Below are 17,164 nucleotides of genomic sequence, written 5' to 3'. Positions count from 1 at the left end.
AGGCGGTCGCAACACAGGCTCTCAGCCAGACCATGCTAGACGCTCGCAGAATGCCTTCTACTCGCACTCAAGAGAAATGCGTGGGTGCAAAGCTTATTTTCAGTCGTTCAGAAGACATAATTTTCGAGTTCTTGGTTTTTGAGCTCCTCGGCAGTATCTCTTGCGCGTTGTGCCGGCAGAAGCAACACACTCCAGTGTTATCACTCTTGGCAATCGCTCGTCGCGTCTTCGACAAGCGTGAGTACCGAAAGAAGGTGTATGTTGCGGGGCCATAGAAAGCGTCACAAACTTGTCTCACTAAGATTCAGTACACTCTAAACTCATCACGGCTGGCTTGCTTTTTTCCTAACTGTGTCACAACCGCAGGTTGCGGCGAGCGTGCCCCTAACATATCCGAAAAAGTAACGATAATTTTTGGGGTCAGAGAATGCGCCATGAACTTGTCCCAGTAAGATTCACAACTCGCGAAACTGCGGCACAACGCCGGGCGTGGCCACTAGTAAGACCGTAGGAACCCTAATAGAACCCTGGGAGTGTTAGCTAGCGTTATCACTCACAAACCTTGGCGGCGGATGTGGAACATCCTTTCTGCCGCAGGCTCCATGAGAACGTAGTCTTTTTGGGTGAAGGCAACCGGTCAATATACCCGCACAAGCTACCTGAAGGCATCAATGTTGCCGGATCCGAGACCCTCGTTACGTAATAAACGAGAAGAAAGGGGGTTAACCGAGGGGCCCGATATTTATTAGTCATATCATAAGAAGCCAACAAACACTGACACCAAGGACAACATAGGGGAAATTTGTGCCTAATAAATGAGATAAAGAAACGATAAACTAACGGAAATGAAAGTGGATGAAGAACAACTTGCCGCAGGTGGGGAATCATCCCGCAACCTTCGCATTACGCGTGCGAAGCTCTACCAATTGAGCTACCGCGGCGCCGTTTCTCCATCCACTTTCTTGGGTATTTGCTTCCTAGTAGAACCCTGGGAGTGTTTGCCAGCGCCACCACTCACAAACCTTGGCGGCGGATGTGGAACATCCTTTCTGCCGCAGGCGCCACGAGGACGTGACCGTTTTGGGTGAAGACAACCGGCCAATAAACCCACATATTGTTTCTTTTATGTCATTTATTGGGCACAAGTAATTTCCCCTATGTTGTCCTTGGTGTTAGTGCTTGTTGGCTTCTTATGATAAATCAACCGGTTGACACACGTTGCTTTTTGATAATCAACCGGCTGACAATCAACCGGCTGACACACGTTCCTCCACCGACGTTGAATAGCACAGCTTTCTTTTCAATTCTACTCCCTCGCCGCTGCAGTGGACCAGCTGCAGTGGAGCCGTATACGGTATTACGACAGTTGCTTTTTGGGTTCCCGGCCGGGTTCTGAGTGGGCGGATGTGTCGATGCTTGAGCGCTCGTTAATGAATCCCCTCAGAGTTAACGTAATGGAGCCTGCTACTGCGGCTTCTCTTGCAGCTTGAGTACGTAAAAAAAAGAACGTTGTCAGTTCGTCGCTAAAGCCGCTCGGCCGAGCACGCGAATCGGATTTCACTTAACCACTGTGTGGGCGTGTTGCGGTTTTTAGTGTCCCCATCATCGCTGCTTTATTTATTTATTTATTTATTTATTTATTTATTAGTATTACCCTCAGGGCCAGATGCATTACAGAGGGGAGTGGAACATACGGGAAGGAAGACACGATACAGGCTTTGTTCTGTTAATTCAATGTTAGCTGAAAAGATTAGGTAAAAGCGGGAAACAACAAAAATGCAAGCAGTTGACCGGTAACAAATATAATGACATACTTGGTGAGTTACATTGCAATACACTTGTGTTTAAAACATGAAACTAGGAATAGTGAGCAGTGGACGTGACTGATCCCGGAAGGTGGTTCCACTCCTGTGAGGTGCGGGGTACAAATGATTGATAACATGTTTGCTTTAAGCGCGACATTATTCCCACCTTTTGTGCATGATCGAAACGAGGGGAAATGTATGATGGAGGAAGAATAAGGTCATTTTGCAGGGTGGGACTGTACTATATCTTGTGGAAGAGACATAGGCGAGAAAACTTGCGGCGACAGGCGCGTGACGCAAGCTGTAGATATTCTTTCATTAAAGTAATACTGGCAGTACGACTGTATAGTTACTTAGAATAAAACGGACAGAGTTATTTTGGACAAGCTCGAGGGCAGAGGTTAATATAGCAGTGCTGGGGTCCCAGATGGAAGAAGCATATTCGAGTTTACTTCGGATTAAAGATTTGTAAAAGAGGAGTTAAAAAAAAAAACAGGAATAAATGAAAAATTGCGCCGGAGGTAACCTAACGAGCGGTTTGCATTGCTAATTATTTTGCTAATATGAAGAAACCAAGTAAGAGAGGAAGTTATGTGGACACCTAGGTAGCAATATCATGTTACGGATTCGATAGTGGAATTCTCGAGCAAGTAGGAAGAGGGGCAAGAAGTTGTACGGGAGACACGTAATACTTTACATTTCGTTGTGTTGAGTTCCATCAGCCAGACTTTGCACCAGTTAGATATACAGTTGATATCGTTTTGAAGGATTGTAACATCATTTCGGTCAATAATTTCTCCGAAGACTACGAAATCATCGGCGAATCAGTGAATGTTAGAGGTCACGCATTGCGGCAAGTCATTAATATAAATGAGAAACAGGAGGTTCCCTTCCTCCCTTCTTTTTCTTAATATTTGCCGGGCACTTGACGTCACTGTGAAGAGAAGCATCTCCTTCCCGGTGCAAGAACGGGGAGGGGTGGCTTCCAACTTCTTGCACCGGTCCGCGAGGTCGGGGTCGTCGCGCAAACGAGGCTGTTGCAGATAATAGCCATTCCTTATTGCAATCACCTGGCGATTAGATTGCAGGCGACCGCCGCCCTCTCTGTGCGAGTGCGCACCGTGCGTTCGCTCCTCGGGAGGAGAGCTAAAACGGGGCGGCCAATCTGCCTGCACAGTCGAGATTGCGCAAGCGCCGCACGTCCGCGTTGCCATGCCTCTCCCGCTTTATGAAAGGAAAAAGATGACACCCAACCGCATGTAGCAATAAGCTAGAAAGAAAACCCGCACAGGTTTCTCAGGAACAAAGCCTCGTAGTTGAAGAAAGTTCGTCCTGGTTCGGGATTCAACTACGAGGCTTTAATTCTGAGAAACCCTCATGGGTTGCCTTTGTAGCTTCGCGCTGCGTACGGGTGGATGTCAATCTTTCCTTTCATGAACGTTGCTCCATCTTGCGGAATTCCGCGGAACTAGTCTGCCATACTCTCCCGCTCTTCACGCTCACGTATGCGGCACACTCTAGACACGCTATCTCTACGGGGCTAGGCGGGCACGAGAGGAGACTGAACCTCGCTGCATCTCCAAATGGACCTGCCAGTTTGAAAACGCATTTCAAAGCGCAGCTCGTAGGCGCCCGTTCCTGCGGCGGGCGTCGGCGTTCCCGGCGTGACCGAGCGAACGAGCACTGCGGAAGATGAGAGCGAACGCGGCGCGCAGCGGGAGATGAAAAGAGTGGCGAGGCGCGAGGAGGAAAGTGGAGGAGTGTATGGCGAAAGCGCGAGAAGAGAAACGTAGTACGGCGACGGTGGCTCCGAGGTGGCGCCAGAGTAGCGTGCGTCGTCTGGGAAGTTTGTCTGCGGCGGCTTCTCTGAATCGCACCCACGCGTCAACCACGTGCTGTCCCCACGCGCTACATGGGTCTCGCGATCTCCAGATTAGCGAGACAGTGGCGCCACACTTTGCTCCGTTTGCAACATGCCTCACGAGACCGATTGTCCACGCCAGCCAATATTTCGCGAAATGAAAACACGCATACAGCTGCGCTCAAATTTCGTATTAGGGAGTTGTGCCTTGTCCTGTCTGTGTTCCTTCATGTGTGCCGTCACTATTTGCGCTTCATCTATTGAAAGGGAGTGTCGTAATCGTCGGTAATTTTTTTCTGTCTGTTATTCGACCTGGATTCAGTTTCTATTTCTTTTTTTTTCTTTGCCATACTTGATAATATTGTCGCGAACCGAGTGGTCGCAGCGGAGCGCCAGAACCAGAGGACCAGCGTAGCAAGAACGGACTAGCGCGTGCCGTGCTTGCGCCGCGAGCACGCGCCGCCCAATTTTCCTCGTCTTCTTGCATTGCCGACCGAGAGCGCCGACCTTTAGCGTCCGCCCGTAGCGGCGTCCGTGGGCGCTACAATATGTTGCATGACATAGAATGGTGGTACACTTACTGTGCTGATTTACAGAGTGCGTTAAGAAAAATTATCACAAGTCGCATTGAAGCAGTAATCGACTGCCGCACGCGTAATGCCCATGCGAGGCCAGAGGTTTGATTCCTGGCCGATCAGTCGGTAAATAAATAAATAACTCAAACGTAATGTATTTATTATTAGTATGTTTACATGTGACGATATCAGTTTTCTTTATTTTCCATGTGTCAGGACCTATGACACTGATAACTGCTAAAAACTACTGCCAGATTTATCGTTATTTTCAACACGCGGGTTTTTGGATATATGCATATCTCGCTAATGTCACGTTTTGGTAACCGCGACTGCTGAATTTGTTGGACCATCGCACAGGAAAGCGAGTCGTGCCCGTTTTGCCTTCGCAAGTAAGAAATGTCTATCCCTCTAAACGCAGTAAAAATGACCTATAACGACCGCATTATAGGAAGTTCTGTCGGATACAGAATTGTGTAATTTTGTGTCTGCACACTTCCTTTTCATGACGCCATTGCTCGAGAGTTCGTGCCAACCTTGACTCGGTTGCGAAAATTTTCACGAGTTCTGTCGTGCGACCAGTTATGTGGCCGTAGGGGGCACTTATATTCGGCTTGGTGAGTACGCTCTAAAAGTTCGTTTCGCGCAAGTGGGGTGTGCCCACTTTCTGCGCGGCACATTTGTAAACCTCTTCCTATTGCGTAAGTACCAGTTTTCCTGTTGTCTCTCGTTGCTGAGTGTGCCGTTACGTTCCTAGCCGTAGGAGAAATAGAGAGAGAGGAATAAAAGGCGGAGAAATTCCTCCAGACCACAGCCACTGTAAAACATTGTGTTTGTGCGACGAGACACACAATGTTTGTGCATTTGTTTGTGCGATTCGAGACAAAACGATAATTTCTGCCGACCAAGCTTCATATATGCGTGTATCAGCTGCGATCGTCAGAATTTGTGCGATAATCGACATTACGATTATTGATGACAACTATTTAATATTGTCGTTAACCGGACGTGTAAGTTGCAAAATTTAATTATAACGGTGCTCAAAGTGTCACCTTCTGCTGGAAACTTGGAGCGTAGCATTTGCCCCTCTTTCTATATTTACCCCAATTTCCCAATGTCGAGTAGCAGGTCAGAACTTTCAGTTCGGGCCGACGTATCAGCTTTTTTTATGTCATAAAAAACTCGGTGCCCTTCCACTCTGTGAAGGATGAAGGGTAGTAATAGAAGGATAATAAGTGTTTCTCTCTCTCGCGCGCGTGTACATCAGCTGCGAGAAGAAATTCCGCCTCCATTCCACCTCGCGAAAGTGGACGAAGCTGTTGAACTTGCCGACGTACGCCACGTGTGCGGAAGTGCAGCGTGCATCCTGATTGTTCTAGGCCCTCAGTCAAGCGCAAGTGCATTATAGTGGACTAAATAAACGTTTAAAAGTAAATTGTGTCAGAAAAAGGCGTAATGGGCGATTTAAACACAAGCTGCAGACATGATAGCATCGGGTTGTAATTCTAATATACGAGAAAATAATTATGTTACGCGGAAACTCAAGCACAAAGCCTTCCAGCTGCCATTTGTTTTTTTATGTAAGCATCGTGCACGCGAACACGAGAAATTCCGACCAACTAGAGGCTACCAGCTTCGCAATAAACGGACTTAAAATGTGCTCCAATTGGGGTTTCTTGCGCTGTTCCAGTTTATAGTTCTCCATACTTCTTTATTACACTGCGTGGTAATAGCGCAGTTGTATTTCGCTGCTGATTTTGAGTACTAATTCTTTAAAACAGCCGCAACGTCGTTTCTCGCAAAATGTTAGGTTTTGAATACTGACCGACTTGAATTCAGATATTACAACGTATACCCTAAAGTCATCAATTAACGTGATAATGCCTCGTGATAACGTGATGATGCCTTAGTAATGACGTGATCGACGCACTACGGCTCACGCTACTATGGCGCCATCTCGTAGTGTCGTGCGGCACTCTGCTTTCCTCGTCACCCCTTCGCCATACTCTCCGCCTCATGCTTACTCTCCTCGTCCTCCTCGCGCTCTCTTCGCTATTGCCGTCTTTCGTCCCCCGCTTCGCTCTTTCATCCTTCGGTGGGCTCGTTCGCTCGGTTACGCCGATGCTCAACGCAGGAACGGGCGCCTCAGAGCTGCACTTTAAAATTTGGCTGGTTTGACGCGTTGTGTGCTCTCGCCTGACTTGGTCGGGCATTCGTTGTCAATGGCCCCGCCCGCGAGCAAAAGAAAAGGCGCTCCACGCGAAGCTTCGCGGACTGGCGCTTGACGGCACGCTTGACGGAGACACACGCAAAGCAACGACGAGGAAGAGTGAACTCTTGTCCCGCTAAATTCGCGCAGCGTCGTGGCCTCCAGCCGAGGCAAGTCGAACGCAAAAGCGTCGGCGTCCTGTGCTCTGCTGTCGATATCAGCGATGTGCCGCGTGAGGTTTGTTTGTCTTCGAACATGGAAAGGTAATTACTTGGCTGGTGCGCGGTTGAGCAGCGCCGGCTTTGTCCTAATAGTTTTTCGTACCATGTAGCAAGCGCCTCGTAGTTTTCGCAACACTGCGCGCTTGCACAGAATAGTTTCGGCGTCGGGGAGAGGATGTTCCCGCGCGGCGTCTGGCGCTCGCCTGCCTCGTCGTCGTCGCTGCCAAACAGGCAGCTGCAAAACGGTGTTTTTGACATTGTTCATGAATTCCGCGTGCCGGCGCTCTGCCGGGATCTATATGGCGCGCGCGCTCGACTGGGGCCGTCGCGCATGCGAATCAGGCGCCGATGGAATCCCGGGCTGTGCCTCGCCGGCTCTGGCGACCGGTTTGCACAGGCGTCGCCAGTCTTCTCGTTTCCTGTTTTGCATGTGTCTGCGTTTACCGAACTGCAGCAGCCTTCCCCGCGGGTGGGCTCTTTTTCTTTAGCTACCCTTCTACTGCACGTTTCATAAACCGGGATAGTTTTAGGATGCTCCTTTCGGTCTGTTCAAAAGCAGACACTATGCGATTTGCACAGAAAAGAAACCTGCTGAGTTCAGAGCTCTAGAGAGCCGTAATATTGCTCTATTTAATCTACTGCCCGCAGACGTGCATTTGGGGCGACTCTTCTTTTTTTTTTTTTTTTGTGTGTGTGTGTGTGTGTGTACAATTGCAGAGGTGTTATATGTGTTTTATGTCGTCTCATTTCAAGTGTGCCTGGGTGCTTCTTTTTGTAGGTTTCTTATTCAATGAATGTTTTTGTGAACGACATAAGTACCCACCCCTACCTTGGCCGCTAATGGGCTGCCGGCAGTATTTGATAAACACATAAATAAAAGTGAATGTGTTTCAATAGTCGTTTTATATGATAAATCATGTTCAGTATCTTTCACACCACATAGGGTGTTTAGCAACGGCCCTGTAATTCATATCGGTGCATGAGAGGTAATCTTTTCTTGGTAACACGGATTACTCGCGCCGACCGACGTGACATTGTTATCATAACAAATGACATAATGTTTACTTATTGCATGCTGAATTAATTAACGGTAGACGTTGCAATTGCCGCATTGAAACCGCTTTGTGCTTCGGGCTCCTCCACGTAGTAGGAATATTGAGACGGTAGCACCATTTCGGAGGTATCTATCCCAAAATGGTGCTTCGATATACGAGGTGTCCCACGTAACTTTAGCCAGAGTTTAAGAATATGCTAATGCTACGTACCTGGACGGAACCAAAGTAATGTCGTTTGCAATCGCTTGGGATACTCAGATTATTTGTTGCATTCCGCCTAATTGCATAATTAGTCTTAATTATTAAACGAACTTCTCCAATATTATGATTCGATGAAAAGTGTCAATGAGAAAATTGTAGAGCAACATGAAAAACTCGCGGTACAGCTTTTTGTTGCTCGATACGTGCAAAATGAAATTGTATTCCGAGCGTGAAAGAAGCTCGCATATGCACGCAAAATTGCCGCGTGACTGGCCGCTCCAAGCACTTTGCGTGTACTCGAGGGCTTCTTTCACGCTCGGAAAAACGCTTGTATGTAGCACGTATTATATATATATATATATAAATTCGGCAACATTGATGCCTTCAGCTAGCATGTGGAGGTTTACTGACCAGTCGCCTTCACCCAGAAAGCTCACGTAATCGTGACGTCTGCGGTAGAAAGAATGTTCCACATCCGCCGCCAAGGTTTGTGAGTGGTGGAGCTGGCTAACTTTCCCAAGGTTAGTTCTATAATAGTAAAAGATAAATACCCAAGAAATGGATGGGAAACGGCGCCGCGGTAGCTCAATTGGTTAGAGCATCGCACTCGTAATGCGAAGACGTGGCATCGTTCCCCTCCTGCGGCAAGTTGTTTTTTCATCTACTTTCATTGCCATTAATTTACCATTTCATTAATTCAATTATTAAGTGCTAGTAATTCCCCCTATGTTGTCCTTGGTGTCTTTGTTTTCCGTTAGTTGGCTTCTTATGATATGATTACTATATATATATATCTCACGCAACCAGGATGTTTTTTCGGGGGGGGGGGGGGGGCAACCGAAGGTAACTTTTCTGTGAAAATGAGGGGGGGGGGGTACCTTTACAAGTGTAAATGTGAATAATGCCCACCGTTCACCATAAAAACGCGTAAACCCGCAAAAGAGAAATAAAGTAAGGTGTATCTCACAGGTATACGCCTGTGAGGTAGACCTCTCCTTTGCTTGACAAACAAGGAACCACATGAAATGGACTCCCGCAGCAAAGAAGCGCAGAAAGAACGCTGCCAAAAACAAGTAAACAAGCGAAAGTGTGAAATAACGATTTCTAGTGGGCTTTTTTGAATTAGCTCTGGAAGAAATACAGAGATATATATTTGCGGAACAGTCACAGTTCTTTTGGATCCCTCGTTTATTGCTCTACCAAGTGCCAAAACCGACTCGTATTGTTAGTTGTGAAGTTGCGTAACGATACATGGCGGCCCTTCCCGTACAACCGCGTAGAGCGCAGGACGCTGCGGTTCTATACGTACTGCGCCCACCGCGGAAGGTTAGAAAAAGATCCACATAACCATAGCAGAGAAGTGGCTAAGTCAGGCGGTTAGACTGATAACGGTAGAAGCGTCATTCAAAACACACGGAATCATTCTCCACTTCCGGCGGCGTTTTCTCTGCTTCCTTTTTAAGTAAAAAGGTGTTGATCCATAAATAGTTTCACAAGCAACGGTTAAATTTGTTAATTTGCGCATTTCCTTCCTGTCTGGCTATTGCCTCGGCTAGAGTAGATCGCTTAATTTCTCAGCTCCTTGCGACTCTTTCTTCCAGTTGCCAATTTTGCATGAAAAGGGCTGTAAAATTAGGGAAAAGCCAGACGAGGTAACGGGTGACATTCATATTGCTTATGGGTTTAACTGCTATTGCAGGGTTTGATCATGGACGCTGTTTCGCGTGATGTTATTTTCCACCTTATCTAACCCATATCACGGGTTCCGATGATCTGGTTCCGATGATTTCCTCGCGAGCCGTCACGCAAGGAAATAATGAAGCAACAGGAAAAGTTAAACATAACTGGTGTTGTCTCCGGCCGCAACTCGTTCCACAAGCATACGGACCAGCTGACTACGAACTGAATCTCTTTCCTAGTCCCTGGATCAGTCTAAACAAAGAAGGTGGAACTAACGAAGCAACAGCGATGCGCGTGACCGTTGCAATAGATGCTGACAACTGAACGCATGTCGAGTTAATCACGCGGGCACCGAATCGATGAAAAAAACTGGCCTTCACACCCCAGGAGATGCCGATAACTACCGCCATCCAAAAGGAGTGAAAAAGGCAGCAAAATGTTGACCGCCGAATAGCTGTCAAGTCTCGAGATTGATATGGCGGCTTTAGGAATGTGTGTGAGGAGTGGTGGCGCGGGTAGGGGGGTGGGGGTTATGCCGCTTAGTTTGTACGTGATTAGTAGGCTTGGTACGTACTTAGCAGGCACATACCTGTCGTAACTGTCGTTGCGCCTCCTGGCCTGCGCCGGTTTCCCATACCTACCCATCGTAAGGTGTCTCATCATCATAATCATCATCAGCCTGGTTACGCCCACTGCAGGGCAAAGGCCTCTCCCATACTTCTCCAACTACCCCGGTCATGTACTAATTGTGGCCATGTCGTCCCTGCGAACTTCTTAATCTCATCCGCCCACCTAACTTTCTGCCGCCCCCTGCTACGCTTCCCTTTCCTTGGAATCCAGTCCGTAACCCTTAATGACCATCGGCTATCTTCCCTCCTCATTACATGTCCTGCCCATGCCAATTTCTTTTTCTTGATTTCAACTAAGATGTCATTAACTCGCGTTTGTTGCCTCACCCAATCTGCTCTTTTCTTATCCCTTAACGTTACACCCAGCATTCTTCTTTCCATAGTTCGTTGCGTCGTCCTCAATTTAAGTAGAACCCTTTTCGTAAGCCTCCAGGTTTCTGCCCCGTAGGTGAGTACTGGTAAGACACAGCTGTTATAAACTTTTCTCTGAAGGGTTAATGGCAACCTGCTGTTCATGATGTGAGAATGCTTGCCAAACGCACCCCAGCCCATTCTTATTCTTCTGATTATTTCCGTCTCATGATCCGGATCCGCCGTCACTACCTGCCCTAAGTATATGTGTTCCCTTACCACTTCCAGTGCCTCGCTACCTATTGTTAATTGCTGTTCTCTTCCGAGACTGTTGAACATTACTTTAGTTTTCTGCAGATTAATATTTAGACCCACTCTCCTGCTTTGCGTGTCCAGGTCAGTGAGCATGCATTGCAATTGGTCCCCTGAGTTACTAAGTAAGGCAATATCATCAGCGAATCGCAAGTTACTAAGGTATTCTCCAATAACTCTTATCCCCAATTCTTCCCAATTCAGGTCTCTGAATACCTCCTGTAAACACGCTGTGAATAGCATTGGAGAGATCGTATCTCCCTACCTGACGCCTTTCTTTATTGGGATTTTGTTGCTTTCTTTATGGAGGACTATACGGTGGCTGTGGAGCCGCTATAAATATATTTCAGTATTTTTACATACGGCTCGTCTACGCCCTGATTCCGTAATGCCTCCATGACTGCTGAGGTTTCGTCAGAATCAAACGCTTTCTCGTAATCAATGAAATCTATATATAAGGGTTGGTTATATTCCGCACATTTCTCTATCACCAAGGTGTCTGGAAGGAGGCAAAGAATGCTTCGCATTGGAAGACATTGTAGCGTATGCGGTATACCGCAAATTAATCGCTGCGGCGAATCCTATATAGCGAGCAAAAGAAAAACTCGCAACCCTCTCGGACGAGGGGAAAACCGTTCGAGATCATACTTGCGTTGTTTCACGCGGGTATTGCTCTTTTTTCCCCATGCGACACAGTAGTTTATTCACGTAGAGGCGCAAGCAGTTCGTCCTCAAGGCTGTCTTCGGCCATTGACCGGCGTTCGTGAGCGTGCACCGCTGCCAGCTGCGGATCGGGACGTCCTGCCGCGCGTATACACCGCGTCACAGCTGCGTGGCTCCTCGTCTGCCGGACGATACTGCGGACCGCGCTCTGCGTTCCCCCGATACACGCGGCCCCCGGTCGAGTGCTTCTCGTCGATATGTTTCGCGCTGTGCTTTGCGCGTTCCGCGGCGGATCCGCACGTCGAGCGGCTCCGCGCTGACTCGACGCACGTGTGGTCCGGCCGCGACCGATTAAAGAGCGCGCGTGCTGATTTCATTTTTGCGCAGACGTAGCTGGGCTACCGATTATCGCGCGTGCGCAACATATGGTTCTGTTGCGTAAGCGGTTTTTCTTTAGGTTTGTAATCTCTTACTTCCTTCTTTAAACGTAGTATTCGCAGTGCAGTTTACGGGAGCGGTAAAGAGGTCACACCTGGGTGGTGTCTCGCTATCCGAATAGGTGGCGTCGTGCGTCCACCAACCAGTCCTCCGCAGGCTCATTGCCGAAGAGGCCGGCCTTCCGTATGTTGGTCACTGAAGTTCGCGACAGCGTTGAGCAGAGAATCGGCTGTTCTTGCAGCTAGGCTTAGTGGCATTCCTGTATGGCAGTGCCGTAATTCCATATGTACACGACATTCGAAATTTGTTGAAAACTCAGTTCCTCTTCCGTAGCCTCGTTCTTTATTATCAAACCTTTACATACTCTCTGCAGTGCCCTCTTTGCTACTCAAAATGATTTTCCAGAGTCACAGAAAACGTGTTCTGTTAGCCGCGCGCACAATAATATATATATATATATATATATATATATATATATATATATATATATATATTGTAAGCTGCACTTGGGCATTCAGGCACTGCCTCGTGCACTTCTGTTTGTTTAGTTTACGTTTTTCTCCGTTGCTGCCGCACAGCTCTGCGTAAGAATGCTTTCGACATGGTGGGAATGAGGCGTTGCGCCTACTGGCTGCACTTGTGCCTTAAAACATTCGATATGTGAAACGTGGAGGCATTTATGCGCAGTGGTCGAGGTCAGCAGTAGCGTGCGGACGCGGCTCAGAGCGCAGATTCACGAAAGCTTTCTCGCACAAGCACAGCCTGTGACTCACGGCTGCTGCGATTGTCTCGCTCTTACGTCATCGCTGTTGCCACGAGTGGTGGAAACCCAAGAGTACAATCTATATAGGTTTAGGAGTGTCGCACTTTTCAAAGCCCCAGTTGACGATGGCTTCATAGTCTACTATGATTCAGCGTTTTCGGTTCTTTATTTTTTTCGAAAAGTCAGTGCAGTGTTATGGGTATTTATTCGCAATATAGATTTTAGTATTTTTTTCCCCTGCCGCTAAATGTCTTATAAATAAGCTTGTTCTTTCCATTGTATTCAAGTGACATTTTAGTTTACCCGTGTCGTTCGATGACAGTAACCATAGTAATTTGCCTCTTTTGCCGTTGATATATGCGGGACACAACTCTTTGATAATTAATTGTTTCTTCTTAGCAGTATATACACTGTGCGACATTTTCAAGGCACCACCTGATGATCTCCTCACTTCATCTATGCGTGAAATGCTAAAAAAGAAATGCGGTTTAGGTGGCGCTGTATTCACTTATTGAAGTCATGGCGTGTGTAGCGATCACAAAAATTAAGCTCATGTGGCGACGAGCATTGCCCCCAGTACAGACCTCCGGGGCCCACGTCCTCCTGAATCCGCGAGTGGACATCAACTAATCGCGTGTTTGCTTTTGACTCGTGGTTCGCAGCAGTTCGCGCCGCCAGCGCCAGTGGATTCACCATCCGCCTCCTGTCTTTCTGCGTTTTATAAATAAATGTGAGAACTGGGCTGGATTCGTGAACTTAAACGACGTGCGGACTATACAGCATACATGATATATGCCTAAAATTGAAACTGGGTGTATTTTCTCTTCTTAAGCGTGGCTTGTCTCTTTATAAATTCAACGTCCATGGAAGAAATTGGTTCCAGCCTGACTTTACTTACTTTGCTGTTTCCCCGACACATGCGGCTCTCTCCAAAGAAAGCGTGGGAAAAATTGCAACCAAGATGGAGAACAGGCATCAAGGTATTCTACCGAGCGTTTTTTTCGGAGGTGCGTCCTTGTATTAGCAGAAAAAGAATTTCGGGAACATTATATACTTCTACCTGTGCGTGTCTTCATCTTCGCATCTTTCCGTCCTTGATATTGAAATTATGGTCAAAGGTGGAACTGTCTGCTAATAGCACTGATTTTATTACTAATTTTTATTCTCGGTAAAAGCGAATCCAACTCTGACCGCTTCCGAGGATCTGAAAAAGCTTGTTTGCAGAAACATTTAGAGTGGGTCAGTGATAGGGAAACGCTGGGAAAAAGACGGAAAACGAGAGAACTCGCCAGAAAGCGGCGGCCACGTGTGAGGGAGCATGGGACGCAGACTCGCAGAACGTGCATGGCGTGCCTCACCTTTGGTCGCTGTCGTGTGTTGCGAGCAGATAGTGAGGAATAGCAGCGTAGGCTCGGCGAGGAAATTTTCATTTCCTGCAGAGTCCTGTGCAGCGTAAACAAGTTTATCGCTCCTGTATTGTAAGAGAAAGAAATCGCTGCAGCTTCAACGAGTACGCGCCTCGAGCGACCGGCACGCGCCTCGATTGCTGCGCGCACGGCGAGCTCGGTATGCGCTGCAACGCGGGTCGCGCGGGCGAGCCCCGGGCTACCAGGAGCGCACGTTGCGGCCTCGGTCACGTCGCCGCGAGTGCGACGACCTGTCACGCTAGGCTGCGCAGTTCCCGCGTGCGGCTTCGCCGCAGAGGGCCACCGAGGGAATCGCAACAACGTTTGTTTTGGGATAGGCCATCGGTTCACCGCGGGCAAGTGACGCGCTCCACTTTTGTCACAGCTGCACCTCCGCGAAGTGGACTGGCTAAAAGGCGGTCTGAGGTTGCGGGTTCGGTTCCTGGCCATGCATTGCGACGGGGGCGGAATGGAAAAAAATTCTCATTTTAAGACGTCTGACCCTGTCCGACCGTTAGTTAATTACCTTGTGGAGCATAAACTTAGACCAGTAATATCTGACAAGGAAGGTTATTTCGTAATTATGCCAGATGACAAGTTTTCAGAAAAAAGCGATTTCAGCCATAGAAAAGAACTTACAGCCAGTAAAACTCAAGCCCTCGGCAGTTAAGCAACGTGCGGTTGACCTCCTGTCAAGACATAATCTTCATAGGGTTGTCTCTAATGTGAAGAAAGCAAAATCCCTCACCTTAGAACTGTTTTGCTAGGCGAAGACCCATAAGCAAGAAATTCCTTTTCGTACTATAGTGTCAGAGAAAGGGACGTAGCATGTCTGTGTCGCTAGTTACGTACAGAACTGCTTAGCTTCACTAGTGTTTTCAGACCCCTTTTGCATGCGTAATTCTCAGGCACTAGTTCAGTATTTGAGAGAGGAAAATCCTGGTGATTGTACAGCTTTTAGTATGGATATCGAATACCTGTATTACTCCTTGCCGCATGATGAGTTGCTGAATTCCGTAAATGAGTGCATTAAAGAACAATTACAAGAGTCGGCTTTTATTGACAGATGCGGTGTTTCCACGGGAGCTTTTCCAGAAATTCTTTCAATGTACTTAAAGTCGACGCTGATTGGGTGGAGAGATAACGTGTTTCTGCAGAAATCAGGCATTTGTATTGGCTCAAAAGTTGTCCCTATTCTTAGCGATATTTACCTGAGGAAGGTTGACAGCTGCTTAGAGAAAGCCTTAGGTGATTGCGTTATCAAGATATTTCGTTATGTTGATGATTACCTGATTTTCTGCGATAGGGAAGAATTCGATTCCGCTGCTACCTTAGTAAATGAGCAATTTAAACTTTATGGAGGAGGATTAAAGTTTGCCAGGGAATTTCCCCAGCGACGCGTAATTCAGTTTCTAGACATTTCCTTGGTCTTCGAACAAAATCACGTTTATTGGCAGTACTCCCCACGATATTAGAAGCCTTGTTAAACTTTCAATCCAAGCATTCCAAAGTAGTCAAAAATGAATTGTCATGTCGTGCCTTAAGTCTTCTCTCACCAGATCCTGCATGCACAAAATGAGGGCCAGTTTTAATGTACAGGTCCGGCACCTATTAGAAGAAGGTTATCCTAGCGTAACAGTGGCCACTGTGGCTGAACGCCTAAAGAAATCTGTTTCTAGGGGGACGGTCTGACGTAATTACAGAAAGCAGTAATAGCAAAAAAATAAAGAGTAGTGGCTATTCCGTACATTCATTCAGTATCGCACAGGCTTTAAGAAGTTGCGAGTAGATATGATCTTAATGTTGCTTTCACTGCTCCGAATAAGCTGGGTAAGATATGCGCTGCCGTGCAGAGGAAAAAGGAGCAGGTAAAAGGCAGAAAAAGAACAGGTATTTGTCCAGTGAAGCACAATAAGAACAACAGTTTTACTGGCGGTCGTATGGGTGTGGCTTATAAAGTTCCCTTTAGCTGTGGCCAGTTCTACGTAGGCCAAACGGGGCGGTGTATCAATCAAAGGCTAATGGAATATAAAAGGTCGTCAACCGTTGGATCGCCTTCTAATCTTTCCCTACATTGCCAAGATTGTAACTGCACGCTAGAGTTAGATGAATGCGCGATATTGTACAGGCACAAGAATGAGGATACGCGTCTTATGGTAGATGCATAGCATATCTATAATGGTGGAAGTGCGTGCGTGAGTCAACCTTCGATTACTTTACATGAGGAAGAGATTAACTGCTTTAACAGTTATCTCTCACGTAGACCGGCACATGCATGTGCCCGACTGACACGTGATGATGCCACTCCGGAGCTTGCGCAGATGAGTTTTGTGTCTTCTTTCTTTTTTTCGCCTCAGTGCTCCCTTCAGTTGATAGTCGGCGTTCGTGTTGTCCACTTCTCTTCTCTTGTGTCCTGTCTGCACGCCTCACTTTTTTTTGCATAATGAATCCTTACCAACTAGCTCAGCTTTCTGTCGTTCTGATAGAGAGAGAGAGAGAGAACAACTTTAGTGAAAATGCCTGCAGAGTCGGTTAGGCTCCCTCCACGCAGGGAGGACAAGCTTTTACCGCGACGCGGCCACTACGTCAGTCTCGTGCGTTGTGCTCCTCGAGATCTTGGTTCCTCGCTACTTCCGCGGGTCCGAGAGGGCCGCCGCCCCCTTCCTGGGGGTGCTGCCGCCCTTCTCCTCGGTTTCGCGCGGTCGCTGCCTCTCTAGAGCTGCCGAGACCTGTTGGACGGCCTTGAGTTGTGTCTCTTTGTCATAGCTCCTCGTTGCAGCCTCTAGCTGCGGCGGGATCGTTGTCTTCTCGCGGATTTATGCTACAGTCCCAAAGGATGTGAGCCGCGGTGGCTCTCCTTCGCGCACAGTCTACACACGTCACTCGCGTACACGCTCGGACACACGTGCTTAGCTATCACCGGGGTGAGCAGGGACCCCGTCTGTAACTGTCTCTATAACACTGCCTCCTTCCGGGTAAGCCCCGGGTGAGGTGGCGG

The 17,164-nt window shown here is 47.7% G+C and overlaps 1 protein-coding gene and 1 non-coding gene across 2 annotated transcripts in view; both read left to right on the top strand.

The window, feature by feature from the left end:
- Ae2 (anion exchange protein Ae2) overlaps positions 1-17,164 on the top strand; it is a 356,548-nt gene that overhangs the window by 20,621 nt on the left and 318,763 nt on the right. The window lies entirely within an intron of this gene.
- Positions 8,499-8,571, top strand: TRNAT-CGU (transfer RNA threonine (anticodon CGU)). The gene has a single exon. It is a non-coding gene; the product is annotated as a tRNA-Thr (tRNA).

The sequence above is a fragment of the Dermacentor andersoni genome, chromosome 1 (genome assembly GCF_023375885.2).
Source record: "Dermacentor andersoni chromosome 1, qqDerAnde1_hic_scaffold, whole genome shotgun sequence".
NCBI classification, from domain to species: Eukaryota; Metazoa; Arthropoda; class Arachnida; order Ixodida; family Ixodidae; genus Dermacentor; species Dermacentor andersoni.
The sequence above is the reverse complement of the archived record's forward strand: the minus strand, read 5'-3'. Positions and strand labels throughout refer to the sequence as shown.